General features: G+C 42.5%; 1 protein-coding gene across 2 annotated transcripts in view; it reads left to right on the top strand.

Moving 5' to 3' along the window:
- rap1gap2b (RAP1 GTPase activating protein 2b) overlaps window positions 1-24,844 on the top strand; it is a 76,141-nt gene that overhangs the window by 16,851 nt on the left and 34,446 nt on the right. The window lies entirely within an intron of this gene.

The raw sequence follows: 24,844 nt of genomic DNA on the forward strand, positions 1-24,844 counted from the left end.
CATTCTAACTTGCATGTTGATAGCCTCAGGATGGTTACAGAATGAGAAGTGTGCCCTGGTAAACGTACAGTATATGCACCTAATACTTCATAAGCCACCATACTCTTTTCCAACTGCATAGATTTGATTTGGACTCGGCAGAAGGCAGGAAAGATGTTATAGGTTTAAGCAGATAGAGAACAGACAGTCGATTCTAGCCGTTAGGTATAGTATGAGAGTACTTCAATGGGATGGCACCAGAATTAATCCATCTTTCAGACAATTAAATGACAAATTGTATGGGTAAGAGAGTATTGCAGGTGACAATGATTTTGATGCCTTCTTTAAGGACCTTGACCTTCCCTCTGTCAATATGGTGGATAAAGTTGATTTGGACCTCCTGATCACCCAGTTAGAAATTGACAATTCAATTATGAAAATGTCCTCTGGCAAAACACCTGGCTATAACCGCTTGGGTATTGAATTCTACAAATACTTCAAAAAATAACTGCCCCCAATCCTTCTGAAGTTATTTTAGGAAACACTAAAGTCAGTATCTATGCCCCCATCCTTGTGCCGAGCCATTATCGCTCTGCGAACAAGGCCTGGTAAGGATCCTTTGGAGCTAGGAAGTTAGCCAAGAAACTCGCCCTACGCTTAGAGACAGTAATCCAATAAATAATTAATCTAGACCAGGTTGGGTTCATCCCAGTTCGTCTCTCTGTGAATAATATGCGTAGGCTATTTCATGTCATACCCAAGGCTAACTCTTAATACTCAAGTTATAGCAGCGTCCTTGGATGCCGAGGAGGTCTTTAATTGGATAGAATGTCCAGACCTCTTTCATACACTCACCAAGTTTGGCTTTGGTTCCATGTTCATTAGCTGGGCCAGAGCCTGATACAGTGCCCCCATCCCATCCGTCAAAACGAATGGAATAGTGTCTGACTTATTTTGTCTCCATGAGGTGTGGGACAGGGTTGCCCCACTAGTCCCCTCATATGTATTTTAGCCTTAGAACCCCTGGCATGTGCGATACGCACAGAAGAGACCATCTCAGGTGTATACATTTATGAACATGTGTTCAAATTGAATCTATACGCTGACGACATCCCACCCTTAGTAACCTTGCCATCCCCCTACCAACAGTCTTAAAGCTGATTGACACCTTTAGCTCCCTCTCAGGATACAAAGATCAACTGGAGTAAGAGTGACAATATCCCTCTCAACCGACACACATTTCAGGCTTACTTAGTGTGGTCCCCATTTGTTTGGAAGACTAGTTGCGTGATGTATCTAGGAATTAATATAGTATCCCCCATAACCAAGATATTGAGCCTAAATGGAACTAGAGTTGTCCAGGTCATCAGGGATGATATTAAGAGATGTACCGGAGGAATCTGTAACACTCCCCCTATCTTCATGGGGTAGAGCTGAAATTTTGAAGATCAATATATTACCTAAGCTAGCCTCTTGTCATCGCGCGACGCTCCCGAGCATACTATCTTGAATTCAAGATCCTAAATTGTCTGGCTCCCGCTCCACTCAGTATTTTTGTTAAACAGAAAACCCAAACATATGGCAGCAGATCCACAAGGTCTGCCATGAGAGGTGACTGTATCGTTAAGCACCTTTAGTAAATCCACTTTCTCTGTGAGAGCTTCCCATGTCTGGAATATACTGCCATCAGACACACATAACTGCACCACCTATCACACTTTCACAAAATGTATGAATACATGGCTAAAAGTCAATCAGATTTGTGATCATAATCCCTAGCTGTTTATTGCCACTTTCCTTGTTGTCTGTTGTCTGTAGCTTGTGAGGTGTGGAAACACGTAGCTCTGTCTGTATGCTACATCTAGCTTGTCCTTTGTTGCTCTGTCTGTATGCTATGTCTTGCTTGTCCTATGTTGCTCTGCGTGTGCTCACTGCTCAATGATTGTCTATATTGTCATTTTTTTTAATAACCTGCCCAGGAACTGCGGTTGAAAATTAGCCGGCTGGCTAAAACCGGCACTTTTAGTGAAACGTTGATTAATGTGCACTGTCCCTGTAAAAATAAAATAAACAAAGTAGAGCCACAATTCAAAGGCTCAGACACAAGAGGTATGTGGCAGGGTCTACAGTCTATCACGGATTACAAACAGAAAACCAGCCCCGCCACGGACCAGGATGTCTTGCTCCCAGACTAAACAGCTTCTTTGCTCGCTTTGAGGACAATACAGTGCCACTGACACGGCCCGCTACCAACACCTGCGGACTCTCTTTCACTGCAGCCGACGTGAGAAAAACATTTAAACGTGTTAACCCTCGCAAGGCTGCAGGCCCAGATGGCATCCCCAGCCGCGTCCTCAGAGCATGCGCAGACCAGCTGGCTGGTGTGTTTATGGGCATATTCAATCAATCCCTATACCAGTCTGCTGTTTCCACATGCTTCAAGAGGGCCACCATTGTTCCTGTTCCCAAGAAAGCGAAGGTAACTGAGCTAAACGACTACCGCCCCGTAGCACTCACTTCCGTCATCATGAAGTGCTTTGAGAGACTAGTCAAGGACCATATCACCTCCACCCTACCTGACACCCTAGACCCACTCAAATTTGCTTACCGCCCCAATAGGTCCACAGACAATGCAATCGCAACCACACTGCACACGGCACTAACCCATCTGGACAAGAGGTATACCTATGTGAGAATGCAGTTCATTGACTACAGCTCAGCATTTAACATTATGGTTCCCTCCAAACTCGTCATCAAGCTGGAGACCCTGGGTCTAGATCCCGCCCTGTGCAAATGGGTACTGGACTTCCTGACGGGCCGACCCCAGGTGCTGACGGTAGGTAACAACATCTCCACCCCGCTGATCCTCAACACTGGGGTCCCACAAGGGTGAGTTCTGAGCCCTCTCCTGTACTCCCTGTTCACCCACGACTGCATGGCTATGCACGCCTCCAACTCAATCATCAAGTTTGAAGATGACACTACAGTGGTAGGCTTGACTACCAACAACGACGAGACAACCTACAGGGAGGAGGTGAGGGCCCTCGGAGTGTGGTGTCAGGAAAATAACCTCACACTCAACGTCAACAAAACAAAGGAGATGATCGTGGACTTTAGGAAACAGCAGAGGGAGCACCCCCCTATCCACATTGACGGGACAGTAGTGGAGAGGGTAGAAAGTTTTAAGTTCCTCGGCGTACACATCACGGACAAACTGAATTGGTCCACCCACACAGACAGCGTGGTGAAGAAGGCGCAGCAGTGCCTCTTCAACCTCAGGAGGCTGAAGAAATTTGGCTTGTTAACAAAAGCACTCACAAACTTTTACAGATGCACAATCGAGAGAATGCTGTCGGGCTGTATCGCCGCCTGGTACGGCAACTGCTCAGCCCACAACTGTCATGCTCTCCAGAGGGTAGTGAGGTCTGCACAACGCATCACCGGGGGCAAATTACCTGCCATCCAGGACACCTACACCACCCGATGTCACAGGAAGGCCATAATGATCATCAAGGACAACAACCACCCGAGCCCCTGCCTGTTCACCCCGCTATCATCCAGAAGGCGAGGTCAGTACAAGTACATCAAAGCGGGAACCGAGAGACTGAAAAACAGCTTCTATCTCAAGGCCATCAGACTGTTAATAAACAGCCACAATTAACATTGAGTGGCTGCTGCCATACATGTAAAAAAAAAGATCACTAGCCACTTTAAACAATGCCACTTAATGTAATGTTTACATACGCGACATTACTCATCTCATATGTATATACTGTACTCGATACCATCTACTGCAACCTGCCTGTGCCGTTCTGTACCATCACTCATTCATATATCTTTATGTACATATTCTTCATCCCGTTACACTTGTGTGTATAAGGTAGCTGTTGTGAAATTGTTAGGTTAGATTACTCGTTGGCTATTACTGCATTGTTAGGAACTAGAAGCACAAGCATTTCGCTACACTCGCATTAACATCTGCTAACCGTGTGTATGTGACAAATAAAATTTGATTTGATTTGGTCAAAAGCAGTAAGCCCTATACTCACCCTGTGTCACATGGAGGCCTGACTAAATGGTGCCTGTATATAGCCTCCCTACTGTTATAGCCTCACTACTGTATATAGCCTCCCTACTGTTATAGCCTCGCTACTGTATATAGCCTCCCTACTTTTATAGCCTCGCAACTGTAGAGAGCCTCGCTACTGTTATAGCCAAGCTACTGTATATAGCCTTGCTACTGTATATAGCTTCGCTACTGTATATAGCCACGCTACTGTTATAGCATAGCTACTGTATAGAGCCTAGCTACTGTATGTAGCCTCGCTACTGTATATAGCCTCCCTACTGTATATAGCCACGCTACTGTTATAGCCTCGCTACTGTATATAGCCTCGCTACTGTATATAGCCTCCCTACTGTATATAGCCTCTCTACTGTATATAGCCTCTCCACTGTATATAGCCTCTCTACTGTATATAGCCTCCCTACTGCATATAGCCTCTCTACTGTATATAGCCTCCCTACTGTATATAGCCTACCTACTGTATATATCCTCGCTACTGTTATAGCCTAGCTACTGTATATAGCCTTGCTACTGTATATAGCCTTGCTACTGTATATAGCCTCGCTACTGTTATAGCCTAGCTACTGTATAGAGCCTAGCTACTGTATATAGCCTCGCTACTGTAATAGCCTAGCTACTGTATAGAGCCTAGCTACTGTATATAGCCTCGCTACTGTATAGAGCCTAGCTACTGTACATAGCCTCGCTACTGTATATAGCCTCGCTGCTGTTATAGACTAGCTACTGTATAGAGCCTAGCTACTGTATAGAGCCAAGCTACTGTATATAGCCTGGCTACTGTTATAGACTAGCTACTGTATAGAACCTAGCTACTGTATATAGCCTCCCTACTGTATATAGCCTCCCTACTGTATATAGCCACGCTACTGTTATAGCCTCGCTACTGTTATAGCCTCGCTACTGTATATAGCCTCCATACTGTATATAGACTCCCTACTGCATATAGCCTCGCTACTGTATATAGCCTCCCTACTGTATTTAGCCTCCCTACTGTATACAGCCTCCCTACTGTATATAGCCTCAATACTGTATATAGCCTCCCTACTGTATATAGCCTCGCAACTGTTATAGCCTCCCTACTGTATATAGCCTCCCTACTGTTATAGCCTCCCTACTGTTATAGCCTCCCTACTGTATATAGCCTCCCTACAGTATATAGCCTCCCTACTTTTATAGCCTCCCTACTGTTATAGCCTCCCTACTGTATATAGCCTCCCTACAGTATATAGCCTCCCTACTGTATATAGCCTCCCTACTGTATATAGCCTCGCTACTATATATAGTCTCGCTACTGTATATAGCCTCGCTACTGTATATAGCCTCGCTATTGTATATAGCATCCCTACTGTATATAGCCTTGCTACTGTATATAGCCTCCCTACTGTATATAGCCTCGCTACTGTATGTAGCCTCTCTACTGTATATAGCCTCCGTACTGTATATAGCCTCCCTACTGTATATAGCCTCGCTACTGTATATAGCCTCCCTACTGTATATAGCCTCCCTAATGTATATAGCCTCCCTACTCTATATAGCCTCCCTACTGTGTATAGCCTCCCTACTGTGTATAGCCTCCCTACTGTGTATAGCCTCCCTACTGTATATAGCCTCCCTACTGTATATAGCCTCCCTACAGTGTATAGCCTCCCTACTGTATATAGCCTCCCTACTGTATATAGCCTCTCAACTGTATATAGCTTCTCTACTGTATATAGCCTCCCTACTGTATATAGCCTCTCTACTGTATATATTCTCTCTACTGTATATAGCCTCCCTACTGTATATAGCCTCTCTACTGTATTTAGCCTCCCTACTGTATATAGCCTCCCTACTGTATATAGCCTCTCTACTGTATATAGCCTCTCTACTGTATATAGCCTCTCTACTGTATATAGCCTCACTACTGTATATAGCCTCACTACTGTATATAGGCTCCCTACTGTATATAGCCTCTCTACTGTATATAGCCTCCCTACTGTATATAGCCTCTCTACTGTATATAGCCTCTCTACTGTATTTAGCCTCCCTACTGTATATAGCCTCCCTACTGTGTATAGCCTCTCTACTGTATATAGCCTCTCTACTGTATATAGCCTCCCTACTGTATATAGGCTCTCTACTGTATATAGCCTCACTACTGTATATAGCCTCTCTACTGTATATAGCCTCCCTACTGTATATAGCCTCTACTGTATATAGCCTCTCTACTGTATATAGCCTCCCTACTGTATATAGCCTCCCTACTGTATATAGCCTCTCTACTGTATATAGCCTCTCTACTGTATATAGCCTCCCTACTGTATATAGCCTCTCTACTGTATATAGCCTCACTACTGTATATAGCCTCCCTACTGTATATAGCCTCTCTACTGTATATAGCCTCCCTACTGTATATAGCCTCCCTACTTTATATAGCCTCCCTACTGTATATAGCCTCGCTACTGTATATAGCCTCTCTACTGTATATAGCCTCTCTACTGTATATAGCCTCCCTACTGTATATAGCCTCTCTACTGTATATAGCATCTCTACTGTATATAGCCTCCCTACTGTATATAGCCTCCCTACTGTATATAGCCTCTCTACTGTATATAGCCTCTCTACTGTATATAGCCTCCCTACTTTATATAGCCTCCCTACTGTATATAGCCTCACTACTGTATATAGCCTCTCTACTGTATATTGCCTCTCTACTGTATATAGCCTCCCTACTGTATATAGCCTCTCTACTGTATATAGCCTCTCTACTGTATATAGCCTCTCTACTGTATATAGCCTCACTACTGTATATAGCCTCCCTACTGTATATAGCCTCTCTACTGTATATAGCCTCCCTACTGTATATAGCCTCCCTACTTTATATAGCCTCCCTACTGTATATAGCCTCACTACTGTATATAGCCTCTCTACTGTATATAGCCTCTCTACTGTATATAGCCTCCCTACTGTATATAGCCTCTCTACTGTATATAGCCTCTCTACTGTATATAGCATCTCTACTGTATATAGCCTCTCTACTGTATATAGCCTCTCTACTGTATATAGCCTCTCTACTGTATTTAGCCTCTCTACTGTATATAGCCTCTCTACTGTATTTAGCCTCTCTACTGTATATAGCCTCTACTGTATATAGCATCTCTACTGTATATAGCCTCTCTACTGTATATAGCCTCTCTACTGTATATAGCCTCTCTACTGTATATAGCCTCTCTACTGTATATAGCCTCGCTACTGTTATTTTTCACTGTCTTTTTTACTGGTTTTATTTCTTTAATTAACTATTGTTCACCTAATACATTTTTTTTACATAAAAATTGCACTGTTGGTTAGAGCCGGAACCAAGCACTACACTGTTGTATTTGGGGCACGTGACAAATAAACTTGATTTCTCACCACAGGGTGAGTGACATGCTCTCGTGATGGAGGGTGATGTCACTGTGTGTTAACATGATTGAGCGTAGGGTCTGGTGTGTGTCACACCGAGCTTTTAACGGGTTCATGCGCCGTCATTAAGTTTAAATGGGACCCTTTCGTCATAGAGCACAGCGCTGCTGTTCTGCCCTGAGTTTTCCCTGACATTTCTGCTGTGAGAAACTGGGTCTTTAAACACTCAGCCTGGACATTACTGTTTGTCAGAGCAGAGAGGAGCTGGGTGGAACTGTTCTTAGGCAGGCAACCACAAACCACACACACACACACACACACATAAACATGTTGTACTGAGGTGTGTACTCAGAGACCACTGCATTGCTGCAACATGGCTACAGAGCTGGGCTGATGGATCTGGGCTGCTGCTAGGTTGAGCTACTCTGTCTCTGGGTGGCTTTAGCCATGTGTGTAACTGGGTCTCTTTAAACAAACTCAGGTTGTCTCCCCGATGGCATCCTATTCCCTCGCTCCATCCTCCGCCCTACTTTTGACTAATTTATAGTCAAAACTAGTACACTATAAAGGAATAGGGTGCCATTTGGAATGCAGTCTCAGAGATGGAGCCCGCTGGAGTCTGACTGAAGATTGACCATCTCTGTAGTCATAGACAGCAGCCCTCTCTCTCTCTGTCTCTCTGTGTCTCTCTTTGTATTTTTCTCTCTCCTCTCTCTCTCTCTCTCTCTCTCTCTCTCTCTCTCTCTCTCTCTCTCTCTCTCTCTCTCTCTCTCTCTCTCTCTCTCTCTCTCTCTCTCTCTCTCTCTCTCTCGCTCTCTCTCTCTCTCTTAGCTCCCCCTCTCTTAATTCAATTTAAAATCAATTCAATTCAAGGGCTTTATTGACATGGGAAACATACACTACCGTTCAAAAGTTTGCTGTCACTTAGAAATGTCCTTGTTTCTGAATGAAAAGCAACAAAAAAAGTCAATTAAAGTAGCATCAAATTGATCAGAAATACTGTGTAGACTGTAGCTGGAAACGACAGAGTTCCTCAATCCAGTGTTTGTGTTCTTTTTCCCATCTTAATCTTTTATTTTTATTGGCCAGTCTGAGATATGGCTTTTTCTTTACAACTCTGCCTAGAAGGCCAGCATCCCGGAGTCGCCTCTCCAATATTGATGTTGAGACTGGTGTTTTGCGGGTACTATTTATTAATGAAGCTGCCAGCTGAGGACTGTTTCTCCAACTAGACACTCTAATGTACTTGTGCGCCAGACAGTTTTATTGCTTATTTAATCAGAACAGTTTTCAGCTGTGCTAACATAATTGCAATTGGGTTTTCTAATGATCAATTAGCCTTTTAAAAAGCTAAACTTGGATTAGCTAACACAATGTGATGGTTGCTGATAATGGCCCTCTGTACGCCTATGTAGATATTCCATAAAATATCTACATCTACACGTTTACAGCTACAATAGTCATTAACAACATTAACAATGTCTACACTGTATTTCTGATCAACTTGATGTTATTTGATGTTTGTTTTTTTATCAACAAAAAATGTGCTTTTATTTCAAGTGACCCCAAACTTTGGAACGGTAGTGTATGTTAACATCGCCAAAGCAAGTGGAGAAGATAAGAAACAAAAGTAAAAAACTAAAAGTTAAAATGAACAGTAAACATTTCACTCACAGAAGTTCCAAAAGAATAAAGACATTTCAAATGTCATATTATGTCTCTATACAGTGTGGAAACGATGTGCAAATAGTCAAAGTACAAAAGGGAAAAATAAATTAACATAAATATGGGTTGTATTTACAATGGTGTTTGTTCTTCACTGGTTGCCCTTTTCTTGTGGCAACAGGTCACAAATATTGCTGCTGTGTTGGCACACTGTGGAATCTCACCCAGTAGATATGGGAGTGAATCAAAATCGGGGTTGTTTTCAAATTCTTTGTGGATCTGTGCAATCTGAGGGAAATATGTGTCTCTAATATGGTCAAACGTCATTCACAGTGGCTAGGCATTCTGCCACTGTGTACTCTCTGTTTAGGGCCAAATAGCATTCTAGTTTGCTCTGTTTTTTTGTTAATTCTTTCCAAGAATAATGTCAAATAATTATCTGTTTTTTTCTCATGTTTTGGTTGTGTCTAATTGTGTTGCTGTCCTGGGTCTCTGTGGGGTGTGCTTGTGTTTGTGAACAGAGCACCAGGACCAGCTTGCTTAGGAAACTCTTCTCCAGGATCTCTCTGTAGGTGATGGCTTTGTTATGGAAAGTTTGGGAATCGCTTCCTTTTAGGTGTTTGTAGAATTTAACTGCTCATTTCTGGATTTTGATCATTAGCGGGTATCGGCCTAATTCTGGTCTGCATGCATTATTTGGTTTTCTACGTTGTACACAGAGGATGTTTTTGCAGAATTCTGCATGCTGAGTCTCAATTTGGTGAAAATTTTCAATCTCTCCCTTCAGTGCTGTGGCGACCCTTTCCTGCTGTGTTCTCAGGTCGTTTGTGCATGTGTGTATTATAATGTGGCTAGGTGAACCTAGTTGGTCCTTAGACAGAAGGTCTAGGGCGCGCTGGGTGTTTGGACACCAGAGTTTAGACACACTGTGTTTGGGAAAAAGTTGTTTTTCTTCTATATATTTCCCATTTGAGTCCATAAGGAGTACAATCTTGTGTATATCCTCAGTGGGTGTGGGTGGGTTGTCAGGAGGGCTATCAAGGTGGCTATCAGGGGGTGCTCAGAGGGGGTGAGATCCCCTGGGCTTGGGGTTCTTCACTTGTCTGTTCTGCTGTGATGTCGACGCTATGGTCAGGCTCTGATGTGGACTGTTCTGCTGTGGTGTTGAGACTTTTGTCGGGAACTGAGGTGGGCTGTTCTGCTGTCTTCTCTGTGGGAGTGGCCACCTCTCTAGTGGGTTGTGCTCTGTCACACACCAACCCCCTCATCCTCTCCTCCAGCAATCTGATCCTTTCCTCTAGTGCTCTGTTCTTCTCCTGCTCTTGCTTTATATATGTTGTCTCACCACAGTCCAGAGGGCAGATATGTCTCTCTCCACCTCCAGCTCTCCGGGTCTGGTTAAGGGGGTGTCGTTGTGCTGGACTGTTGTCTGGGTCTGTGCTGACTGGAGTGTAATCACCTGCTGTTCCTGCTCCACCTGCCTTACCTCCAGTTGGGTAAATTCATCCTTCATTTGAGGGGGTAGTACTCTGTGCTGGGAGGTTGACTTTCCACTTGGGGCTGCTCATCTGTGGGGTTATATAATGAAGAGGTCTGGTCTGACCTGATAGGGATGGGGGTATCTTTCTGAAGGGAGAGCTTCTCCTGCTGGGCTAATTCTTTGATTAGGTGAAAGCCCAACTGAAATTGTTTGGGGTTGCCCTGTACCAAAACTGTTCCAGACTTATAGAGATGTATATCAGCTGACTCAGAGTCCTCGTTGTCTAGTATCCTGAGTTTCCACCCTCCGTTAAGTGGTAGTGTGCTAATAAGGCACTGTACCATGCCAGGGGATGGTTTGTGTGGAAGATGAGGTTGCTGGTGTTCCCATTTTTATAATAGTCAGCAAAAAGTGTCTCAGGATTTTCCACAAGGAGCTTCATTTTGTGATCTTTTCTTGCCTTATCATTCTTTACATACACAGGGTACTGTATTTGAATTACTTTTGAACAGCGGGAGGCAGCTTCTAAGTCCTCTCCATTTGGTTGGAGTAGACTGTGCGACTCTCCTGCCATTGTTGGGCTAAAGGGCTTTGACACCTCTCACTTGACACATCAGTGCTAAGTTGTATCTAGCTTGGCGGCCTTAATTTAGCATTCAAGCCTTAAATTAATGTAATGTATTTTTCTTCTTGGCTTTTGGAAATAAAATATAGCTTCAGACTAAACATTACTCACTCAATTCCAGGTTGGATGGTGTTTCTGTATCTGTTTCTGCACTGATAGTACAGTAGAACAAAAAGAGTCCTGCAGTAATGCTCCTCCCTGAAGTGATGTTATTGTCTCAGTGTAGAACAATAGTTCTTATGCCCTTCATCTATTTACCAAGCGACAGCCTGTCTACATTTGGAACATGTATTTTGCCTGTTGTCAAGTCTCTCCACAGATATTGTCCTGCTTTGAAAATTGTCCTGCTATGAAAATCCTACATAATATGTGTAGAATGGGTATTTCTATCTATGTATTAACGATAGCAGAACAGCTTAAATAGAAAATAAAATTAGGGAATATGTTAAAATACAGTTGTAGTTTTTGCAAAGTTGAATGTAAGTCATGATAGCCATTTTAAACTAATAAAACAACTGAAATAGAATATTAAGGGATACAGTGTAATACAGTACAATAGAACAGTATCTGTAGCCTAGTGGTTAGAGCCTTGGACTAGTAACCGAAAGGTTGCAAGTTCGAATCCCCAAGCTGACAAGGTACAAATCTGTCGTTCTGCCCCTGAACAGGCAGTTAACCCACTGTTCCTAGGCCTTCATTGAAAATAAGAATTTGTTCTTAACTGACTTGCCTAGTAAAATAAAGGTAAAATAAAAAATAAAAAAAATATGATAGATAGACTGAAATGGAAACAAAAAGAAGAGTGTGGACTCAACCTTGGCTCACCTCTCTCTCTGACATATGCTGTTCTTTGTTGTTCTAGTGTTTAACATTAACCTACAGTCTCAGCCTCCTGGCACAGAGGAAGGGGGAGAGACACGCTGGAGAAAGAGAGGGGCAATGACTGCGATGGCGGATAGTAAGAGAGTGGGTTGTGAGGGAGATGGAGAGAGAGAGTTTGTCCTGTTAAATGTTTCAGCAGGTTGTGGAACTCTGGATTAGTGGTTGAAAACAACAAGGAGCATTTCCATATCTATGGTTAAATAGTTTCAATAAGCACGCTGTCTGTACCTGTCACGACTCCAACCGAAGGTGGCTCCCCTTGGCGGTCATCGTCGCCGGCCTACTAGCGGCCACTGATTCTTTCCTCCCCCTCCTTATGTGTTAATTGGGTACACCTGTTTTGAGTTTGTGGTAATTAGTTGGGATTTATTAGTCAGCCGGCCCGGCCCGCCTGTTTCTTTGTGTGGGATTAATTATTGTAACATTTGTGCATGTTGTAGACGAATGTGTTTGTTTCTGTTTCTGGATTTTGCTGGACTGTTTTCGTCCCCGCGTTTGGGGCATTTGTTTTGAGCTCCCAGTGTTTTGTGTGGTGGCCGTTGTTCACCGTGTGTGCATTAAAAGAGCACTATATTGAACTCTCTGTTTCCTGCGGACATGACTGTAGTATACTGTAGTATTTGCAGTTTACTATAGTTTAAATACTGTAGTAAGAAAAACAACTGTGGTGTATATAGTATAGTAATTATTTGAGTGTTTCTGCTGACTGTTGTATTTACTGTCTTATTTTTGCAGACAATACTGAAGTATTTACTATAGTGTTTTTGTTTTATTATCTTTGACATAGTAGTGGGTGCTTTGTCCTTGAGGAAACCTACTGGACAAAATACTCAGAGCAAATGTATACCTGTAGGTAGGACTGTGGTCTGAGTGGATAGTACAGTGATTCTGCTCTTTTCTATAACCTGTAGGGAACACCATATATGACCTATACTTGGCATGTAGGTTTCTCACTTATGGGTGGCATACAGGAGATGGGAATAGGCAGGTTATATGCAATTTAAATACTGTAGTATATACTATAGTATTCTTTTTTTGCATACATTACTGTAGTTATTACTATAGTATTCTACAGTATACTACAACATCCAATAGTAGGTACTACACATGATCAAGGTATACTACTGTGTGTAGTATAGTATTCTACAGTATACTACAGTTTACTACATAATTCTATAGTAAGTACTGTAGTATTCTATAGTAAACTGTGTTTTTTCATGTGAGTAGCATAGACTGAATAAAACTAATGATCTGTAGCTGCCTGTGAGCTTAAAGCATGAGAACCACCAATGGTAGCTATGTGTTAGCACTTCCCTGCTGTGAAATGTTCAGGCAATAGTGGCACATCAAACTTCAAAAGTAGTTTGAATACCATTGTTAGGGCACTCATGCTGCCAAACATACCCTAGTAAAACTTACCGATCCTTGACTTCGGCGATGTCATTTACAAAATAGCCTCCAACACTCTACTCAGCAAATTGGATGGAGTCTATCACAGTGCCGTCCGTTTTCTCACCAAAGCCCCATATACCACCTACCACTGCGACCTGTATGCTCTCACTGGCTGGCCCTCGCTTCATATCCGTCGCCAACCCTACTGGCTCCAAGTTATCTATAAGTTGTTGTTAGGTAAAGCCCTGCCTTATCTCAGCTCACTGGTCATCATAGCAGCACCCACCCGCAGCACGCCCTCCAGCAGGTATATTTCACTGGTCACCCCAAAGCCAATTCCTCCTTCGGCCACTTTTCCTTCCAGTTCTCTGCAGCCAATGACTGGAATGTGTCAGGACCCGGTTACGAACCTGGGTCTCCGGAGTGAGAAACAGTCACTTAACCAACTGAGCCACGAATAGTCAGCAGAACCCAGAAGATGAGGCAGACACAGCAGTACTTAAGACGGTGTATTTAATAAAGTAAAAAGGAGAAGTCCTTCAATACAAAAATGGCAAATCCAAAAGGTGGTAGGAATAGCACAAAAAAGCCTCAAGAGATACTCAAAAACAAAAACAGAATTCCACAAGAGCATCCACCGGAATCGACAAGAAAACACAGAACACTAGGGCTGGGTGCTAACATACAAACACAGAGCACAGAACTGAGGGAAACTAAGGGTTTAAATACAATCAGGGGAAAAACGAGGCACAGGTGCAAATAATAATGGGGAACAAGGGAAAAAACATAAGGTCAAAAAGCACAATGGGGGCATCTAGTGACCAAAACCCGGAACAACCCTGGCCAAATCCTGACAGAATGAACTGCAAAAATCACTGAAGCTGGAGACTCATATCCCCCTCAATAGCTTTAAGCACCAGCTGTCAGAGCAGCTCACAGATCACTGTACCTGTACATAGCCAATCTGTAAATAGCTCATCCAACTACAACTAGTTGTAAATGAGAACTTGTTCTCTACTAGCCTACCTGGTTAAATAAAGGTGAAATAAATATAAATAAAAACAGGGTAGTTACAGCCTCTAGTTACAGTCTGTTAGAGACCTTAGTTGGTTCCCGAGTGGTGCAGCGGTCTAAGGCACTGCGTCTCAGTGCTTGAGGCGTCACTATAGACACCCCGGTTCGAATCCAGGCTGTATCACAACCAGCCATGATTGGGAGTCCCATAGGGTGGCGCACAATTGGCCCCTCAGTGTCCGGTTTTGGCCAGTGTACGCCGTAATTGTAGATAAGAATTTAGTTAAATAAAGGTAAAATAAAAATCAATAAAAAATGTAAAAAGTTACAGCCTTTGAATGAGCTATAAATGGCTTACTATAGTTGGCTTTGTAAAAAGCGTTAAGAGAGAGAGCGAGGAAGCTGTGGCAAATTTACATTGTATATTGAGTCAATCTGGACACTTTTGTTTACAGAAGCAGTTGACTACTAGACACACATATACAATCTCACACACACACGCACGCACGCACGCACGCACGCACGCACGCACGCACACACACACACACACACACACACACACACACACACACACACACACACACACACACCCCATGTGGAGTCCGTCTGCTCTGACCTTTTCCTATCAATAGGGGGCTGAGATTCTCGCCAAGAGAAAGTTGCCTTGCCCTTCTTCTCGTCTGTCCATCTTTCCATTTATTTCTCTCCATCTCTCCTCCATCCCTCTGCCATTTTCCCAAGCTGTATGTCTGGGTAGAAATCTAATCTATGAGGTACAATAATAGCCTTGAATTTAAAGAGGAAAGAATACCTCTCTTTCTCTTGTGTTCTTCTGTCCTCATATCTCTCTCTCTCTCAATTCAATTCAAAGTGCTTTATTAGCATGACGTAACATTGTAGATATTGCCAAAGCGTACTTTAGAGATTAAGTGATTCATTTACAATATGAACATAATTAAAATAATAATAATCAATACTGTCAATGGGACAATCAATAATCAAGGGTAAAAATATCCATACAATGGACAATAACAATGACGTAGAGGACATGTGCAGGTTGGTTGGTCTGTCAGACACTGTCCCTCATTTTATGGCAAGCAGCAATGTAGTGTGCTGCCAACCCACAGCTCTCTGCATCGTTCACCAACAGGACAGGAAGCCTATTCTAATCAGAGAGGTCTTTGAAACCTTGAATATGGTTTTCAAGTTTGGGGAAATTATATTTTTTTAAACATTTTGTCAGGAAATGCAGCTCTGTCTCTAGTTTTGCTGTGGTGCAGTGGTTGCACAGCCTTTCCTCTACAGGGAGCCAGGTTTTCCTGTGTCTACCCTTCTCAATGGCAAGGCTGTGGTCACTGTTGCCTGCACTTTGTCAAATAGTTTGCCATGGTGTACTGTTGAGTTAGGGCCAGATAGCACTGCATTTTTCTTCTTGTTCTTGGGTTTCCCAATAGGTAATGTAGTGTTGCTTTGTGCTTGTGTTTCCCAATAGGTAATGTAGTGTTGCTTTGTGCTTGTGTTTCCCAATAGGTAATGTAGTGTTGCTTTGTGCTTGTGTTTCCCAATAGGTAATGTAGTGTTGCTTTGTGCTTGTGTTTACCAATAGGTAATGTAGTGTTGCTTTGTGCTTGTGTTTCCCAATAGGTAATGTAGTGTTGCTTTGTGCTTGTGTTTCCCAATACGTAATGTAGTGTTGCTTTGTGTTTGTTTTTCCCAGGTAATGTAGTTTTGTTTTGACTGTGTTGTAATTTGGTTTATTCTGATTGAGGCTTCAGTGTGTTAGTTGAACAGGTTTGTGAACTCAGTCCCAGGACCAGCTGGATGAGGTGACTCTTTTCTTTGCTCAGCTCTTGGCATTTGCAGGGCTTGGTAATTGGTAATTTTTGTTTCCAAAACTTAATTTCTCTTTTTTTATTATTATTATTATTATTATTATTATTAGTGGATATTGCCGTAGTTCTTCCCTGCATGCATTATTTGTATTTTTCCTCTGGATATGTAGGATAATCTTCCAGAACAGGATTTCAATGGGGTGCTTGTCTCATTGGCCGTCATTGTAAATAATAATTTGTTCTTAACTGACTTGCCTAGTTAAAAAAAGGTTTTAAAAAATTATTAAAAACAATTGGGTAAAATCTTGTTTTGCAAGTGGATGCCAAACCTCGCTGCCATAAAGTGTAATTAGTTCAATGACACATTCAATTAGTTTTAGCCAAATTTGTATAGGTATTTCCATTTTAATTAACTTTTTATGGCGTAGAATGCCCTACATGCTTTCTCTCTCAGTTTTCAGTAATTGTAAAGTGTCAGTACTCTATATATTTTATACGCATTGAGAACTTTGGTCTAATTCCATGAGATCTGGATCTTCCCTGGAAAAGTATTATTTTTATTATTTTTTCTTCTCAAATCAATTCAATTTAAGGGCTTTATTGGCATGGGAAACATATGTTAACATTGCCAAAGCAAGTGAAGAAGATAATAACAAAAGAGAAATTAAATGTAAAAAATTACAGTACACATTACACTGTGATGGTTTTGCACCCAGTAGATATGGGAGTTTATCAAAATTGGATTTGTTTTCAAATTCTTTGTGGATCTGTGTAATTTGAGGAAAACATGTCTCTAATATGGTAATACACTTGGCAGGAGGTTAGGAAGTGCAGCTCAGTTTTGTGGGCAGTGTGCACATAGCCTGTCTTCTCTTGAGAGCCAGGTCTGCCTACGGTGGCCTTTCTCAATAGCAAAGCTATGCTCACTGAATCTGTACATAGTCAAAGTTGTCCTTAAGTTTGGGTCAGTCACAGTGGTCAAGTATTCTGCCGCTGTGTTCTCTGTGTTTAGGGTCAAATAGCATTCTAGTTTGCTCAGTTTTTTTGTTAATTCTTTCCAATGTGTCAAGTAACCCCAGACCTCACAACCATAAAGGGCATTGGGTTTTATAACTGATTTTATGTTCCTTTTGATGGCATATGAGGCACTTCTTGCCTTGTCTCTCAGATCGTTCACAGCTTTGTGGAAGTTATCTGTGGCGCTGATGTTTAGGCCGAGGTATGTATAGTTTTTGGTGTGCTCTAGGGCAACGGTGTCTAGATGGAATTTGTTTTTGTGATCCTGGCGACTGGACCATTTTTGGAACATCATTATTTTTGTCTTACTGAGATTTACTGCAGAAGAACTAGGTGCTGCTGTAGGCCCTTGGTTGGTGACAGAAGCTCAAGATCATTAAAAAAGAGTAGACATTTGACTTCAGATTCTAGTAGGGTGAGGCCGGGTGCTGCAGACTTTTCTAGTGCCCTCGCCAATTTGTTGATATATATGTTGAAGAGGGTAGAGTTTAAGCTGCATCCCTGTCTCACCCCATGGCCCAATGGAAAGAGATGTATGTGTTTTTTGTCAATATGTTGTTTGTGTACATGGATTTTGTAATGTCATATGTTTTTCCCCCAACACCACTTTCCATCAATTTGTGTAGCAGACCATCATGCCAAATTGAGTCAAAAGCTTTTTTGAAATCAACAAAGCATGAGAAGACTGCCTTTGTTTTGGTTTGTTTGTTTGTCAATTAGGGTGTGCAGGGTGAATATGTGTTTTGTCGTATGTTAATTTGGTATATAGCCAATTTGACATTTGCTCAGTACATTGTTTTCTGCTGTTTATGATAATGCAGGGGATTTTCCCAAGGTTGCTGTCGCGCCCTGACCTTAGCTTTTTATGTCTCTATTTTGGTTTGGTCAGGGTGTGATTTGGGTGGGCATTCTATGTTCCTTTTTCTATGTTTTTGTATTTCTTTGTTTTGGCCGGGTATGGTTCTCAATCAGGGACAACTGTCTATCGTTGTTTCTGATTGGCAACAATATTTAGGTAGCTTTTTCCCACAGGTTTTTGTGGGTTTCTGTTTAGTGTTTTGCACCTTTCAGGACTTTGTTATTTTGTTATCGTGTTCAGTTTTACTAAAGAAAGCATGAACACTTACCACGCTGCGCTTTGGTCCGATGATTCCTCTTCTTCAGATGACGAAAACCGTTACAGTTGCTCTTGACGCATATCCCACTGTAGTTATTGGGGTCAAATTTGTCTACACTTTTGTAGATTGGGGTGATCCGTCCTTGGATCCAAATATCGGGGAAGATGCCAGAGCTAAGGATGATGTTAAAAAGTTTTAGTATAGCCAATTGGAATTTGTGGTCTGCATATTTTATAATTTCATTGAAGATAATGTCAACACCACAGGACTTTTTGGGTTGGAGGGTTTGTATATTGTCCTGTAGTCCATTCAATAGAATTGGAGAATCTAGTGGGTTCTAGTAGTCTGTAATAGTTGATTCTAAGATTTGTATTTGATCATGTATATTTTTTTGCTGTTTGTTCTTTGTTATAGGGCAAAAAATATTGGAGAAGTGGTTTTCCCATACATCTCCATTTTGGATAGATAACTCTTCGTGTTGTTTGTTTAGTGTTTTCCAGAAGTGTTTAGAGTCTATGGATTCTTCAATTACATTGAGCTGATTTCTGACGTACTGTTCCTGCTTTTTCCGTAGTGTATTTCTGTATTGTTTTAGTGATCCACCGTAGTGAACGTGGAGGCTCAGGTTTTCTGCGCCTCCTTATTTTTGGTTGGATAGGTTTCTCAAATTGTTTCTTAGGTTTTTGCATTCATTGAATCATTTGTCATTGTTGTTCATTTTCTTTGGTTTTCTGTTTAAAATTGTTAGATATGATAGGGAAGCTGAGAGATGTTCTACTGCCAAGTTTGCACCTTAACTATTACAGTGGAACATTTTGTTCAGGAAATTGTCTTAAAAGGGATTGAATTTGTTGTTGCCTAATTGATTGAGTATTGAACTGTTCAAGTAGACTGTGATTTTGCTGTGGTCTGATATGGGTGTCAGTGGGCTGACTGTGGACGCTCTGAGAGACTCTGGGTTGAGGTCAGTACGACTGTCAAGAGATGAGCTATAGGTGTACCTAACATAGGAGCCCCCTTAAAGCCTCCCATTGACTATGAACATACCCAGTGTGCGACAGAGCTGCAGGAGTTATGACCCGTTTTTGTTGGTTATGTTGTCGTAGTTGTGCCTTGGGGGGCATATGGGGGAGGGAATGCTGTCACCTCCAGGTAGGTGTTAGTCTCCCTGTACGCTGAGGGTGTCAGGTTCTTGTCCAGTTCTGGCATTTAGGTCGTCACAGACTAGTACATGTCCCATGTCCCCTCCAGAAAGAAGAAGCTGTCTTCAGTAGTCTACAGTACCCTAACCAAAAACCGTGGAAAGATGGCAGCATTTGCGCAGAACTGAAAGCGCGAACCACTGCATTTAACCATGGCCAGGTGACTGGAAATATGGCAGAATACAGTGTAGCTATTCCCTCCACAAGGCAATCAAACAGGCAAAACATCAATATAGAGACAAAGTGGAGTCGCAATTCAACAGCTCAGACACAAGACGTATGTAGCAGGGTCTACAGACAATCACGGGCTACAAAAGGAAAACCAGCCACTTCGTGGACACCGAGGTCTTGCTTCCAGACAAGCTAAACACCTTCCTTGCCCGCTTTGAGGATAACATAGTGCCACCGACGCGGCGTGGTGAAGAAGGTGCAACAGCGCCTCTTCAACCTCAGGAGGCTGAAGAAATTTGGTATGGCAACTGCACCGCCCGCAACCGCAGGGCTCTCCAGAGGGTGGTGTGGTCTGCCCAACGCATCACCGGGGGCAAACCACCTGCCCTCCAGAACACCTACATTACCCGATGTCACAGGAAGGTCAAAAGATAATCAAGGGCAACAACCACCCGAGCCACTGCCTGTTCACCCCGCTATCATCCAGAAGGCGAGATCAGTACAGGTGCATCAAAGCTGGAACCGAGAGACTGAAAAACAGCTTCTATCTCAAGGCCATCAGACTGTTTAATAGCCATCTCTAGCACATTAGAGGCTGCTGCCTATATACATAAACTTGAAATCAATTTAATAAATGGAACACTAGTCACTTTAATAATGTTTACGTATTTTGCATTACTCATCTCATATGTATCAACTATATTCTATTCTATTCTGTATCTTAGTCTATGCCGCTCTGACATTGCTCGTCCGTATATTTATACATTCTGAATTCCATTCCATTACGTAGATTTGTGTGTTTTGGGTATATGTGGTGAAATTGTTAGATATTACTTGTTAGATATTACTGCACTGTCGGAGCTAGAAGCACAAGCATTTCGCTACACTCGCATTAACATCTGCTACACACTTATATGTGACCAATACAATTTCATTTCATTAAAGTATGGGGATTCTATTGGGTTGATAGAGGTAGCTCACAGGAGGACATTTTTCTCTGTTGAGATAATTTCCTTTTGAACTTGTAGCCAAATGTAAAATGATCCTGATTTGATTCATTTAATAGAGTGAGTTAGGTCTGCTCTATACCAAATTAGCATAACCCCATAGTCCCTTCCCTGTGTCACACCTGGTAGTTTGGTGGATGGGAGTACCAGCTCTCTGTAAACTAGAGGGCAACCAGTGGGTCCGTCTCCTCTGTACCATATTTCTTGTAGGATGACAATGTCTGTATTTCCCGATTCTTTGATGAAGTCCAGGTTCCTGCTCTATGGGCCAAAGGCAGATGACCTCAGGCCTTGGATGTTCCAGGATGAGATAGTGAAGCCTTTGTGTTCCATAAAGTGTCCAATGCTGTTGGTCGTGTGGTTTGGCCTCAGGCCAGTAAGTGTGAGCAGACCCTGCTGAGCATCTGGTACATGCCATTGGCTTGGGCTAGAGAAAGAGTGGGGGTTGGGCCTGTTTGCCCACTCACGGCCTGGTGGGACCTGTGACTCCCATGTTGAGGCCCTCTTTGTGGGAGTGGGGGGCATGGGGTGGGCAGGAGGGGCATAGGTCTGATCTGAGGGGGCCCAAATGGGGTGTGGGCATGGTTGGCTTGGGGGGGGGGTTGACTGGTTGGGATGGGGGTGTGGATGTGGCTGGTGGTGCTGTGGTCTGGATGTAGGTCCTCTTGGCGTGGATCCTCTCTATGTAGGTCCAATGCCTTAGGAAAACCCAAGCCTACTTGATGGTAATAGTGCTCACTGTTGCATTTCAATGTGTCCTCAGGGACATGGATAGACATCCAATTTCGAAGTCACTCTCGATCTGTAGGGCCCTATAAAATCCAGGCTGCGGAGAACATGGACTGAATCACGGAATCCTGACATTAAAATGGAATTCAACAATATTGAAACATTTATTGAACTCAGTGGTAATTCAAATAAATCTATTTAACTTATAAGAAAATGCATTAATTTGACAAATCATAAGACATGAACAAAATGGATCAGTGATTTGTATTTTCATGAAACTTTCTGAAACGGCACAGGAATGCCCGTCTGTGTGTACAGTGCCTTGCGAAAGTATTCGGCCCCCTTGAACTTTGCGACCTTTTGCCACATTTCAGGCTTCAAACATAAAGATATAAAACTGTATTTTGTTGTGAAGAATCAACAACAAGTGGGACACAATCATGAAGTGGAATGACATTTATTGGATATTTCAAACAATTTTAACAAATCAAAAACTGAAAAATTGGGTGTGCAAAATTGTTCAGCCCCTTTACTTTCAGTGCAGCAAACTCTCTCCAGAAGTTCAGTGAGGATCTCTGAATGATCCAATGTTGACCTAAATGACTAATGATGATAAATACAATCCACCTGTGTGTAATCAAGTCTCCGTATAAATGCACCTGCACTGTGATAGTCTCAGAGGTCCGTTAAATCCCCAGAGAGCATCATGAAGAACAAGGAACACACCAGGCAGGTCCGAAATACTGTTGAGAAGAAGTTTAAAGCCGGATTTGGATACAGAAAGATTTCCCAAGCTTTAAACATCCCAAGGAGCACTGTGCAAGCGATAATATTGAAATGGAAGGAGTATCAGACCACTGCAAATCTACCAAGACCTGGCCGTCCCTCTAAACTTTCAGCTCATACAAGGAGAAGACTGATCAGAGATGCAGCCAAGAGGCCCATGATCACTCTGGATGAACTGCAGAGATCTACAGCTGAGGTGGGAGACTGTCCATAGGACAACAATCAGTCGTATATTGCACAAATCTGGCCTTTATGGAAGAGTGGCAAGAAGAAAGCCATTTCTTAAAGATATCCATAAAAAGTGTTGTTTAAAGTTTGCCACAAGCCACCTGGGAGACACACCAAACATGTGGAAGAAGGTGCTCTGGTCAGATGAAACCAAAATTGAACTTTTTGGCAACAATGAAAAACGTTATGTTTAGCGTAAAAGCAACCCAGCCCATCACCCTGAACACACCATACCCACTGTCAAACATGGTGGTGGCAGCATCATGGTTTGGGCCTGCTTTTCTTCAGCAGGGACAGGGAAAATGGTTAAAATTGATGGGAAGATGGATGGAGCCAAATACAGGACCATTCTGGAAGAAAACCTGATGGAGTCTGCAAAAGACCTGAGACTGAGATGGAGATTTGTCTTCCAACAAGACAATGATCCAAAACATAAAGCAAAATCTACAATGGAATGGTTCAAAAATAAACATATCCAGGTGTTAGAATGGCCAAGTCAAAGTCCAGACCTGAATCCAATCGAGAATCTGTGGAAAGAACTGAAAACTGCTGTTCACAAATGCTCTCCATCCAACCTCACTGAGCTCGAGCTGTTTTGCAAGGAGGAATGGGAAAAAATATCAGTCTCTCGATGTGCAAAACTGATAGAGACATACCCCAAGCGACTTACAGCTGTAATCGCAGCAAAAGGTGGCGCTACAAAGTATTAACTTAAGGGGGCTGAATAATTTTGCACGCCCAATTTTTCAGTTTTTGATTTGTTAAAAAAGTTTGAAATATCCAATAAATGTCGTTCCTGTCAGGATTTGGCCAGGGTTGTTCCGGGTTTTGGTCACTAGATGCCCCCATTGTGCTTTTTGACCTTATGTTTTTTCCCTTGTTCCCCATTATTATTTGCACCTGTACCTCGTTTTCCCTGATTGTATTTAAACCCTTAGTTTCCCTCAGTTCTGTGCTCTGTGTTTGTATGTTAGCACCCAGCCCTAGTGTTCTGTGTTTTCTTGTCGATTCCGGTGGATGCTCTTGTGGAATTCTGTTTTTGTTTTTGAGTGTCTCTTGAGGCTTTTTTGTGCTATTCCTACCACCTTTTGGATTTGCCATTTTTGTATTGAAGGACTTCTCCTTTTTACTTTATTAAATACACCGTCTTAAGTACTGCTGTGTCTGCCTCATCTTCTGGGTTCTGCTGACTATTCGTGGCTCAGTTGGTTAAGTGACTGTTTCTCACTCCGGAGACCCAGGTTCGTAACCGGGTCCTGACAGTTCCACTTCATGATTGTGTCCCACCTGTTGTTGATTCTTCACTAAAAAAATACAGTTTTATATCTTTATGTTTGAAGCCTGAAATGTGGCAAAAGGTCGCAAAGTTCAAGGGGGCCGAATACTTTCGCAAGGCACTGTATGTGTGCTGTGCGCGCCTATGTCTACACTTTGTGTAGCCATTAGCGATGATGCTATTGATAATATTCTTCTGGTAGAGATGGAAAGGCTTTCCCCAAAAACTTTCTCAGTGAAATGTTAACTACAAAGTATCCTATGCCTTTCTGGCAGAAGGTTATAAGGATTATTTGCATCAATCCAGTGGCCATTTGTTTTTCAAACTCTGCAATCACATGAGCACTGCAGCATCACAGCTAACCAAACAACGGTCTCTTCCTGGTGTGCACTGGCATTAAAGGATGACTACACCCAAAACTCAAAATAAAAAAGAATCATCCCAGACCTAAAATAAAATGGTCTCCTGATGTGGTTTATAAACATTTGTTTTAAATGTTTTTTAAAAAACAAGGAAAATGGTATCAGGCAAAAAAGTATTATAGGGCTCTAGGTCTGCCTGAACACACTCACCTTAACACAATGTCATAAACCTTCTTGAAATGCATGGCCTGTGGGCTGGCTGACAGACAATCCAGTGGAAATGTTATCTTCAAAATGACCTCCTCAGATCCATTACGGCTCCTTCTGCTCCCAGCTTGATGAAATAACACACAGCCTGAGCCCACCTCACCGACCAGCCTCACCTCATACAGTCATAAAGACAGAGAGAAGAGAGAGAGCGCAAGAGGGAGAGAGACAGAGAGAGGGGAGGAATCAAGAAATTAGTGGGAAAGAGAAACCCTAGTGAAACCGTGTGTGTTTGTGTGTATGGTTGTGTGGAGCGGGTTCTCACAGGGTACATGTTGTCACTCACACACTGTTTCACTACTCGACCAGATCTTATAGAGTTTACATCAGTCTTATATACT

The sequence above is a fragment of the Oncorhynchus masou genome, chromosome 26, assembly GCF_036934945.1.
Source record: "Oncorhynchus masou masou isolate Uvic2021 chromosome 26, UVic_Omas_1.1, whole genome shotgun sequence".
Classification (NCBI taxonomy): domain Eukaryota; kingdom Metazoa; phylum Chordata; class Actinopteri; order Salmoniformes; family Salmonidae; genus Oncorhynchus; species Oncorhynchus masou.